General features: G+C 44.9%; 1 protein-coding gene across 1 annotated transcript in view; it reads left to right on the top strand.

Annotated features, from left to right (window-relative positions):
• The window catches only part of PSMB1 (proteasome 20S subunit beta 1), a 44,702-nt gene that overhangs the window by 22,764 nt on the left and 9,238 nt on the right, over positions 1-12,700 (top strand). The window lies entirely within an intron of this gene.

Below are 12,700 nucleotides of genomic sequence, written 5' to 3'. Positions count from 1 at the left end.
AAAAAGGGAAATTCTTTGAAAGCAATGTTACAAAGAAAAAATTTGAAATAAGACACTTTATAAACTGCAGAACAAAAGGGGTGATCTATAAAGCAGACTGCATCTGTGGTCTGGAATATGTGGGAAAAACAATCAGAGAATGGCGCAGAAGAGTGGGCGAACACCTCAGAGACATAGAGCTCAAAAGAGACACCCCGTTATCCAGGCATATCAACATCATGCATGATGGAAACTATGCCCAGTTAAAATTTATGGGTATTGATAAGATTGAGAAACCAAAAAGGGGAGGTGATTGGGACCAGAAGGTGCTGCAGTGTGAAACAAGGTGGATCCATCGCCTGAAGACAGTCACCAACAGGTCTTAACGAGACGCTTACCTTTAGTTGTTTCCTTTAAACTCATGGCCTGAGATAGGGATGGTTAGGGTCAGTCGTCGCGGAGTGGGGGCGCCATTTTTGTCGTCCCCTCAGGGTGCCAACCTCCACTGCTTAGGCAGGGTAAGTAGGTTAGAGTTACATCAGGCATACAATTGCTCGCACCCTTGGTTCCCATCTTATTTATTATTTACCAATGCTCTATTAATATTCTAATTGGTTTGTTTTACTCTTTTCTTTTTTCCTCACCTGTGGATAGGGTGAGTAGGGCTTAGTGAGGGCGAGCCGTCGCGGAGTGGGGGCGCCATCTCGTATATTTAGGGTGCCAATCCCCGCTGGTAGGTAGGCAAAGAGCTAGAGTAAAATAGGGCTACGATAGGGTTTGCACTTATTTGTATCTTTCCTATCCTATAAGTTTTCCCATGCTAATCCGTTGTCTATGGTTTAGGCTAGAATCGGCACTTTGCTTTTTTCTTTCTCCTCCCCCTTTTAATTGGGGTTGTTAGGAGAATTATACAAATTTAGTTATGAACCAGCAAAAATAAGGGCTGGCAAAAGTTTTTTCTATGATTGTAATATTTTGATGCCCACCTTTGGTGTAATTAGCATAATGATTTTGATGTCCTGTCCTTAGTTTATCCTGCCCTCAACATCGTGTTCCCATCATGGGGCATTGACAAGTTATGGACCCATGGGGATACACAATATATTGAGGGTAAACTACTGGGAGTAGTAAAAGAGTTCTTAAGGCTCCTATGAGTGGCAGATTGTGTGTACCAGACATTTATAATAGGTGCATTAATATATTTTTCCGCCGATATGACATGCCTGCTTGAGTATTCAGGCAAGACTGGAGTAGAGAAGTTAAAGAAATGATTCTCCAGTCAGACCTGCGATTGGTATCTGTTTCACATACTGAAGGGGCGTAATCATACCGCTGTAGTCTGAGGGCGGTATGTTTGACATGATAAACAGGCAGGGGGCACTGACTTTGACAGCGTCAGGAGGGCGGGTCCAAAGTGCGTCTGCCTGGGGGCGGATCTTTTGAGAGGACGTAGGAGTCTGCTGGAACGCATGCTTGGAACGCATGAGAAATAACGTCATTAGGAGAAGCGCACTGTTTGTGCGTAGTTAGGACATCTCAGGGCGGTATATCCGCCTTCACTCTATACTTCCGGTTAGTTGCACGTGGGGACGCACATGGAGAATACCGGAAGTGAAGGAGGTGGCTTTCCAGACCTTTTGGCACCCCGGCGTTATGGGGATTAATTCTTAACAAGTAGGTCTCTATATAAAGTATAGACATGAGCGGCGGCAGACCGCAGGATGCTACTGAATAAGGAGGTTGTTTATCCCTTGTGAGGGAAACCTCTCCTCTCCCCCAATTGGCACTTATTTATTTAATCTTCCTCCCCTGATGATCTGAGAGAGTGAAACGCGTTGGGAGGCCACGGGGATTAAAGTCCTGATGCGCTATCATCCCAATTAGTGGGTTTTTAAGTGTACGGGGACTGAATTTCACCCGTTTCCCCACATTTCCCTTGGGATTGATTGGAGGCATCTAGGTGGAACAGTCCATGTGAGACCAGGCGAAATCAACGTACACTATCTGGGTGAGACTGTTCCATTTTTCAGCATTTGTCCTTTATCTTTATGGCTTTCATGTACTATGTGATTTATATTCATTATTTATGTTGATTGTTGTATACATAGAGGGATATCTGCATGAGGCCCAAGGTCAATGCTTTATTGTTGCTCAAATTGCAAGCGCCTAGGAGCGGGGTTTTGACCCTGGAATGCTTTTGAGCAATTTTGGATACACCAAGGAGAAATATACATATGATCTGGGTGCATTCAATTCTGCTATATTTTATGTCTGTTTTGTCGTTTGTTGTCTAGAAGATTTTAAATATAATTATTAAAAGCTAAATTTTACTTAGGTTGGTACCATATCTACCTTGCTGTTTATCAGGTTCTCTAATCAGCCAAACTGTTTTCAGCTGTGCTAACATACTTGCACAAGGGTTTTCAAGGGTATTCTAACCATCCATTAGCCTTCTTACACAGTTAGCAAACACAAAGTACCATGAGAACACTTGAGTGATGATTGTTGGAAATGGGTCTCTATACACCTATGAAGATATTGCATCACAAACCAGACCCTAGAATACTCATTTACCACATTAACAATGTATAGTATAGAGTGTATTTCTGAATCATTTAACGTTAGCTTCGTTGGAAAAAAACCTGTGCTTTTCCTTCAAAAATACGGACATTTCTAAGTGACCCTAAACTTTGGAACAGTAGTGTATGTATATGTCCCTCTCTCCCCCACCCCCTCCCCCCCTCTCCCCAAAAATCCTTAACTTATCAACCGTCCACTAGTTGTTTCTAGTCCATACACTTCAAAAAAGCAGGCAGCACTCCATATTCTTTTGGTGATATGCAGGATTTATTCAGACCCACATGTCTGTGCGAGGTTTCGGCTCCAAATGAGCCTTTCTCAAGCAGTGAGTGTTCCTCCATGTTACATATATATAGACATTTCCATCATCCCTTAATCATAGCCAATTAAAGTGCCATTTAGTAACCTCAAATATATTACAAATCATTACAATCTGCATAAAGTGCTTAAGTGCTACTAGTGTCCAGTGCTCATATACCATATATACTCGAGTATAAGCCGAGATTTTCAGCCCAAATTCTTGGGCTGAAAGTGCCCCTCTCGGCTTATACTCGAGTCACGGTCGGCGGCAGGTGAGGGGGAGAGGGTGCTGAGGCATACTTACCTGCTTCCGGGGCTCCTGGCGCTGTCCCTGCAGTCCCACGGTCTCCGGGTGCCGCAGCTCTTCCCCTGTTCAGCGGTCACGTGGGACCGCTCATTAGAGAAATGAATATGGACTCCACTCCCATAGGGATGGAGCCGCATATTCATTCCTCTAATGACGGTAACGGTGACAGTTCCGGCACCGAAGACCAGCTGTCCGAGGAAGGAGCGGGACGCCGGGAGCAGGTAAGTATTACATATTCACCTGTCCGCGTTCCACACGCCGGGCGCCGCTCCGTCTTCCCGGCGTCTCTCCGTCTTCCCGGCGTCTCTCCGCACTGACTGTGCAGGTCAGAGGGCGCGATGACGCATATAGTGTGCGCGCCGCCCTCTGCCTGATCAGTCAGTGCAGAGAGACGACGGGCCGCTGAGGAGCTGCAAGCAAGAGAGGGGAGTATGTCTTTTTTTTTTATTGTAGCAGCAGCAGCAATGGCACAGCTTTCTATGGCACAGCTATGGGGCAATAATGAACGGTGCAGAGCACTATATGGCACAGCTATGGGGCAATAATGAACGGTGCAGAGCACTATATGGCACAGCTATGGGGCAATAATGAACGGTGCAGAGCACTATATGGCACAGCTATGGGGCAATAATGAACGGTGCAGAGCACTATATGGCACAGCTATGGGGCAATAATGAACAGTGCAGAGCACTATATGGCACAGCTATGGGGCAATAATGAACGGTGCAGAGCACTATATGGCACAGCTTTCTATGGCATAATGTGTGCAAAAACTAAAGCGCTGCGGAATATGTTAGCGCTATATAAATAAAATAAAGGTACAGCTATGGGGCAATAATGAACGGTGCAGAGCACTATATGGCACAGCTATGGGGCAATAATGAACGGTGCAGAGCACTATATGGCACAGCTTTCTATGGTACAGCTATGGGGCAATAATGAACGGTGCAGAGCACTATATGGCACAGCTATGGGGCAATAATGAACGGTGCAGAGCACTATAAGGCACAGCTTTCTATGGTACAGCTATGGGGCAATAATGAACGGTGCAGAGCACTATGGCACAGCTTTCTATGGTACAGCTATGGGGCAATAATGAACGGTGCAGAGCACTATATGGCACAGCTATGGGGCAATAATGAACGGTGCAGAGCACTATGGCACAGCTATGGGGCAATAATGAACGGTGCAGAGCACTATATGGCACAGCTTTCTATGGTACAGCTATGGGGCAAAAATGAACGGTGCAGAGCACTATATGGCACAGCTATGGGGCAATAATGAACGGTGCAGAGCACTATATGGCACAGCTATGGGGCCATAATGAACGGTATGGAGCATTTATTTTTCAAATTCACCGGTAGCTGCTGCATTTTCCACCCTAGGCTTATACTCGAGTCAATAAGTTTTCCCAGTTTTTTGTGGCAAAATTAGGGGGTTCGGCTTATACTCGAGTATATACGGTATCTCTAATTGAACTATTTCTCTGTTAACTACTGTCCATCTGATTATTTAGTTATGCTTACCCCCGGAGGGACATGCTGTTCATGGAGGACAATGCATGTTGTCGGCGTTCTAAATTGTTCACTGCGCATGTCCAAGCGCTTCTAATTACGTCACACCCATGTGTTAGATTCAAGGCCAATCAGACGCCTGTGTACGGCATCTAAAAACGGGCGCATGCGCAGTAGCACCTATTATCGCCATTTTGGTTGTGGCATGCCTTTCAGAGAGCATCATCCGTGACGATCCACATGCCCATCAATTATATTATACGGCGCATGCGAAATACTCCAAGGTAAAGTGCCTCAACTCCTGACTCCTGTAAAGCGGTAGCATATCAGTCCCAGCTAATACCTACATGAACAAATGCAAGGCTCTTGTACTTTGAAAATGCGCCTAAAATACATATCACTACACTGTTCAAAAAAAGTCCACTTCACTTTTACTGCCGTAAGGACTTTCAATGCATACTTCTGCCCCGACTTTCCGGATATAGCCTTATTCAGACTATCACCTAGAAGTCCAAACAGTGTCAGAAGAGTGCAGTTAACCCTTCCTGGTAAAAAGCTTCAACTCTTGACTACTGTAAAGCGGTAGCATACCAGTCCCGGCTAACATCCACACAACAATTTAACTCATGAACAATTGTAGAAAAAATGTAAAAAAAAAAAAAATAAATTATTTTAAACAATTTAATCGTCTTGAATCTTTCCAGATGTGTGACTTAGTATTTTTTATATATTTCTTTATTTTTTTATTTATTTATAATTTTAACTTAATCCCAAATATTTTTGTGAAAAATTTTTTTTTTATCCTCCAACTCCGCATGTCCCTCCAGACAAGGTCTTCAATAGTATTCGACAGCAAGAACACCTGAACAAAACAAATATATAAAATTAGGAACATACTCAAGTAAATGATCAAGTACTCCCAAATCTAAAATCACAGTAATAAACCGTTACTTCCAAGTCCCCAACTACACTGCTTTTGTTCAAGTTCAGTATCCTAGATAATTTCATGCATTTTAAAGTCAACATCTATCTATTATTATATCTAGATGGTGGCCCGATTCTAACGCATCGGGTATTCTAGAATATGTATGTATATAGCAGCCACATAGTATATAGCAGAGGCCATGTAGTATATAGGAGCCATGTAGTATATAGCAGACAAATACTACGTGGCCTGTGCTATATACTTGTAGAATACCCGATGCGTTAATACAGGCCACGCAATATATAACAGTGGCCACGCAGTATATAACACAGCCTAAACCGTATATAACACAGCTCACGTACTATGTAACACAGCCCACGCAGTATATAGCAGCCACTCCGTATATAACACAGGCGACGTGGTATATAGCACAGCCCACGCAGTACATAACACAGCCCACATAGTATCTAACACTGGCCACGTAGTATATAGCAGCCACGTGGTATATAACACAGCCCACGTAGTATTTAGCAGTGTGGGCACCATATCCCTGTTAAAAAAAAAAAAAATAAACAAATTAATAAAATAATTATAATAATTTAAAATAAAAAAGTTATATACTCACTCATACGCGCGCGGCTGCCGCCATCTTCCGTTCCCTGGATGCATTGTGAAATTACCCAGATAACTTGGCTGTCTCATGAGACTTTTTTCATTATTTTTAACATTTTTTTTTTTTTTTTTAACATTACTTCTTTTTACTATTAATGCTGCATAGGCAGCATCAATAGTAAAAAGTTGGGGACACACAGGGTTAATAGCAGCGTTAACGGAGTGCGTTATCCGCCGCATAACGCGGTCCGTTACCGCTGGCATTAACACTGTGTGAGCGGTGACTGGAGGGGAGTATGCGGGCGCCGGGCACGGACTGCAGGGGAGTAGGGAGGGACTAATCGGACTGTGCCCGTCACTGATTGGTCGTGGCAGCCATGACAGGCAGCTGGCGAGACCAGTCAGTGACGTGGTATTTCCGTTACGGAAGTGACAGACAGACGGAAGTACCCCTTAGACCAGGGGTCAGGAACCTTTTTGGCTAAGAGAGCCGTAAACGCCACATATTTTGAAATATAATTCCGCGAGAGCCGTACAATATGTTTAAAGGGCCATTGACAGATCAATCGCTCCAATGTTCACTTAGTACAGCAAGGAATGCTCCTCCCTGCTGTATAAAGCCACAACTGGACTGAAACAATGGTAATTAGCAGTAAAAAAATTAAATAAATAACTTACATTGTGAGCTTGCGATGCATGACATCAGTCCAGCAGTCTGGCTTCTTCTTTTTCCTGCGCATGACTGGAAGCTGGCATTCTTCCCACCTGATGTTGAGAGAATGCCAGCTTTGAGGCATTCGCAGAAGAAAGAAGCTGGAATGTTGGACATGTCACACAACGCATTGTCAGTTATGTCAATTATCTATTTTATTATTTTACAGCGAATTATTGTTTAGGTCCAGCGGTGGCTTAGTGCAGCAGAGAGGAACACTCCTTTGTGTACTAAGTGACCGCTGGAACAATTGTATCTGTCAGTGGCCCTTTTAAAAGTGTTGGTCTTACAGAAAATGAACAAAAAAGAGAGGCTCAGACCCATAGGGAACTAAAGCATTTACTACTTAAAGTGGTACATACAAGCAGGCACACCCAGCGTAAGTTCTGGCGTCGGCACATTGGAGTGGAGCTGTGCAGCTCCATGTGTTCCTATGCGGCCGCACACTCCGCTCTGGAGTGCCGACGCCAGAACTTGGTTCCCACATGCGAGACACGGACATGTTTCTCGCATGTGGAAACAAGCCCTAAGTGCCATTATACACAGGAGATCTGTACTTAGTATGCAGCGTCTGTGTATAGGTAATACAGTGATCACCGGTGACATACACAGGACCTCAGTATATAGTATACAGTGTATAGTGTCAGTGTATAGGTAACACACTGACTCACCAGTGACGTCTCTAAGTGAAGTCCTTCATCTTTCATCCCGCACAGACCGCCATCACTTCATCCAGCCAGGACTCGTCTCTGCAGGAAATAACACAGTTATCACGAGTTCCACTTGCAGAACACATTACTTAATTTTCCCAACTTCTACATTACACCACATGAAGAAGGCGACATAGTGTCAATCTACACAGTAATAGGACCGCCCCGCCATTTAAAACAGTATACTCAAAAAATAAAATAAATATATCCCTGCAGTAATAATATCCCTTAATTAGCCCCTGTGGTAATAATATTCGCCATCCTGGCCCCCGTGTGTCTCATTCCTGGCTCCAGCCATATGTTCTCCCATCCTGCCCTCATGAGTATCCATCCTGCCCCATATGATCTTCCCATCCTGCCCCATCTGTCTCCATCGTATCCATCCTGCCCCATGATCCTGCCCCATCTGTCTCCAATCCTGCCTCCAGTGTCTCCAGTCATGACGCCATGTCTGTCATCCTGCCCCGTGTCTCCAATCATGCCCCGTTTCTCCATTCTGCCCCTGTGTCCAGCTTTCTGCCCCAGTGTCCAGCGTTCTGCCCCAATGTCCAGCGTTCTGCCCCCGTGTCCAGCGTTCTGCCCCCGTGTCCAGCGTTCTGCCCCCGTGTCCAGCGTTCTGCCCCCGTGTCCAGCGTTCTGCCCCCGTGTCCAGCGTTCTGCCCCCGTGTCCAGCGTTCTGCCCCCGTGTCCAGCGTTCTGCCCCCGTGTCCAGCGTTCTGCCCGTGTCCAGCGTTCTGCCCGTGTCCAGCGTTCTGCCCCCGTGTGCAGCGTTCTGCCCCCGTGTGCAGCGTTCTGCCCCCGTGTGCAGCGTTCTGCCCCCGTGTCCAGCGTTCTGCCCCCGTGTCCAGCGTTCTGCCCCCGTGTCCAGCGTTCTGCCCCCGTGTCCAGCGTTCTGCCCCCGTGTCCAGCGTTCTGCCCCCCCTGTGTCCAGCGTTCTGCCCCCCCTGTGTCCAGCTTTGTGCCCCCCCTGTGTCCAGCTTTGTGCCCCCCCTGTGTCCAGCTTTGTGCCCCCCCTGTGTCCAGCTTTGTGCCCCCCCTGTGTCCAGCTTTGTGCCCCCCCTGTGTCCAGCTTTGTGCCCCCCCTGTGTCCAGCTTTGTGCCCCCCCTGTGTCCAGCTTTGTGCCCCCCCTGTGTCCAGCTTTGTGCCCCCCCTGTGTCCAGCTTTGTGCCCCCCCTGTGTCCAGCTTTGTGCCCCCCCTGTGTCCAGCTTTGTGCCCCCCCTGTGTCCAGCTTTGTGCCCCCCTGCGTCCAGCTTTGTGCCCTGGGCACCCCTGACCGCGATCCTGCTCTGTCTGGTTATCGGTGGGGGCGGCCATCTTCCTGAGGCCGCGCGTGCGCAGGTGGAGCGCTCTGCTGCCTGGGGCTTCAGGAAAATGGCCGCGGGATGCTGCGCATGCGCAGATGGAGATCGCGGCGGCCATTTTTCTGAAGCCGAGATGCGAACAGGTAAATCCTGCGCCGCCGGCGACCCGCCCCCCGCATTGTGCCGCCCCCCCGCATTGTGCCGCCCGGGGCGGCCCGCCCCCCCTTCCTACGCCACAGGCTGTCTGCGAGCCAGATACGGCCATCAAAAGAGCCATATCTGGCTCGCGAGCCATAGGTTCCCGACCCCTGCCTTAGACAAATAAAAAAAAAAAAAATATATATATATATATATATATATATATATATATATATATATATATATATATATATATATATATATATATATATATATATATATATATATATATATATATATATATATATATATATATATATATATATATATAATATATATATATATATATATATATATATTATAGTTAAAATGTATAATATATTATGTTAAAATGTGTGTATATACAGTACAGACCAAAAGTTTGGACACACCTTCTCATGTTAAAGATTTTTCTGTATTTTCATGACTATGAAAATTGTACATTCACACTGAAGGCATCAAAACTATGAATTAACACATGTGCAATTATATACTTAATTTCAGTTGTTTCACACTTTTTTGTTATGCCTTATAGTCTAGGTTCTTCAAAGTAGCCACCTTTTGCTTTGATGACTGCTTTGTACACTCTTGGCATTCTCTTGATGAACTTCAAGAGGTAGTCACCGGAATGGTCTTCCAACAATCTTGAAGGAGTTCCCAGAGATGCTTAGCACTTGTTGGCCCTTTTGCCTTCACTCTGCGGTCCAGCTCACCCCAAACCATCTCGATTGGGTTCAGGTCTGATGACTGTGGAGGCCAGGCCATCTGGCGTAGCACCCGATCACTCTCCTTCTTGGTCAAACAGCCCTTACACAGCCTGGAGGTGTGTTTAGGGTCATTGCCCTGTTGAAAAATAAATGATGGTCCAACTAAACGCAAACCGGATGGAATGGCATTGCCGCTGCAAGATGCTGTGGTAGCCATGCTGATTCAGTATGCCTTCAATTTTGAATAAATTCTTAACAGTGTCACCAGCAAAGCACCCCCACACCATCACACCTCCTCCATGCTTCACGGTGGAAACCAGGAATGTAGAGTCCATCCGTTCACCTTTTCTGCGTCGCACAAAGACACGGTGGTTGGAACTAAAGATCTCAAATTTGGACTCATTAGACCAGGGGAAATCTGTGCTTTGGTCTGATGTCCATTCCTTGTGTTCTTTAGCCCTAACAAGTCTCTTCTGCTTGTTGCCTGTCCTTAGCAGTGGTTTCCTAGCAGCTATTTAACATGAAGGCATGCTTCACAAAGTCTCCTCTTAACAGTTGTTGTAGAGATGTGTCTGCTGCTAGAACTCTGTGTGGCATTGACCTGGTCTCTAATCTGAGCTGCTGTTAACCTGCGATTTCTGAGGCTGGTGACTGGGATAAACCTATCCTCAGAAGCAGAGGTGACTCTTGGTCTTCCTTTCCTGGGGCGGTCCTCATGTGAGCCAGTTTCTTTGTAGCGCTTGATGGTTTTTGCCACTGCACTTGGACACTTTCAAAGTTTTCCCAATTTTTCGGACTGACTGACCTTCATTTCCTAAAGTAATGATGGCCACTCATTTTTCTTTACTTAGATGCTTTTTTCTTGCCATAATACAAATTCTAACAGTCTATTCAGTAGGACTATCAGATGTGTATCCAGCAGACTTCTGCACAACCCAACTGATGGTCCCAACCCCATTTATAAGGCAAGAAATCCCACTTATTAAACCTGACGGGGCACACCTGTGAAGTGAAAACCATTCCCAGGGACTACCTCTTGAAGCTCATCAAGAGAATGCCAAGAGTATGCAAAGCAGTCATCAAAGCAAAAGGTGGCTACTTTGAAGAACCTAGAATATAAGACACAATTTCAGTTGTTTCACACTTTTTTGTTAAGTATATAACTCCACATGTGTTAATTCATAGTTTTGATGCCTTCAGTGTGAATATACAATTTTCATAGTCGTGAAAATACAGAAAAATCTTTAAATGAGAAGGTGTGTCCAAACTTTTGCTCTGTACTGTATGTATGTATATATGTGTGTGTGTGTGTGTGTGTGTATGTGTCTAGGCAACCTCCATGGTTGGTACCTTGTAGCACCCCATTTTACAAGTATGACGGCTTGTAACCGCTTTTTGTAGCCAGACAAGTCTCTCAATTCTTGTTTGAGGTATTTTCATCCATTTTTCCTTGAACAATTCTTCCAGTTCTGTGAGATTCCTTGGTTATCTTGCATGCACTGCCACAGATTTTCCACAGGTCTAACCACAGATTTTCAATGATGTTTAGATCAGGGGACTGTGAAGGCCATTGTAAAATCTTCAGATTGCAGCTTTTGAGTTTGTCTATTGATGATTTTGACATGTGTTTAGAATCATTATCCATTCGTAGAAGCCATCCTCTTTTTAACTTCAGGTTTTTTTTTACAGGTGGTGGTATGTTTGCATTAAGAATTTCTTGAAATTTCATTGAACCAATTCTTCTCTCTATCCATGAAATGTTCCCTGTGCCATTGGCTAAAACACAACCCCAAAACATAATTGATTAATGGTTGGCGAGATGTTTGTCCTTAAATTCTGTGCCCTTTTTTTTTACACACACAGCTTTATATTGTTGTGGTTAGAGCTATTCTATTTTAACTTCATCGGTCTACAGGACTTGTTTCAAAAATGCATCAGGCTTGTTTAGATGTTCTTTTGCATACTTCTGATGCTGAATTTTATGTTGAGGATGCAGGAGAGTCGCTGTACGGTAGAACAATGTACCACAACTCGAGTCTGCTAAATCTTTCTGAAGGTCTTTTGCAGTCAAGTGAGAGTTCTGATTTGGCTACTAGCTCCTCTCGCTTAAATTTTGCTTGGTTGTCCAGACCTTATCTTTACCTCCACTGTTCCTTTTTAGCTGCTATTTCTTAGTTGCATTTTGGACTGCGGGAAGGGCAACTTGAAAACGCTTTGCTATCTTCTTATAGCCTTCTCCTGCTTTGTGGGCCTACACTATTTTCAGAGTGCTAAGCAGGTGCTTAGAAGAACCCATGGCTACTGTTTTTTGGCATAAGGTTAGTCGAGGCTGGGTTTTTATAAAGCTGAGAAATTTGCATCACCTGGCCTTTCTTAGGCTTCTTTTACACTTGCCGTGATTCTTGCGGCCCATTTTTGCGGGCAGTATTGCCGTGATTTTTATGGTCTGCTTCAAAATCGGGCTGCAAAAATCTTGTGGATCGTAGTTTTCCTGGTTTTGAATACTAGGGAAAAAGTATTGGGGAAAAAAAAAAAAACGGTGTTCCACTAATAGGGTAATCACGGCACACCGCAAAAACAATATCAATATGCCTTTGTTTTTGCTGCCCCATTGATTTTCAATGGGGGCCGTGTCCGTAAGCCGTGAAAAATATCGAACAGGCTCGATATTTTTTTCTCGGACGTAAATACTGCCTTCACGGCCATATGGCCTACGGCGCTCCGACAAATTTATGCGGCCTGTTTTTGCGGCCCCATAGAAATCAATTAAGGCCGCAAAAACGGACCGCAAAATCACTGTAAGTGTAAAAGAAGCCTTAATAATGGTAGTGAACCAGGAACAGGCTAATTACAGTAAGGTCTGAAACCTTGGTC

Source organism: Ranitomeya variabilis, chromosome 2 (genome assembly GCF_051348905.1).
Source record: "Ranitomeya variabilis isolate aRanVar5 chromosome 2, aRanVar5.hap1, whole genome shotgun sequence".
Classification (NCBI taxonomy): Eukaryota; Metazoa; Chordata; class Amphibia; order Anura; family Dendrobatidae; genus Ranitomeya; species Ranitomeya variabilis.
The sequence above is the reverse complement of the archived record's forward strand: the minus strand, read 5'-3'. Positions and strand labels throughout refer to the sequence as shown.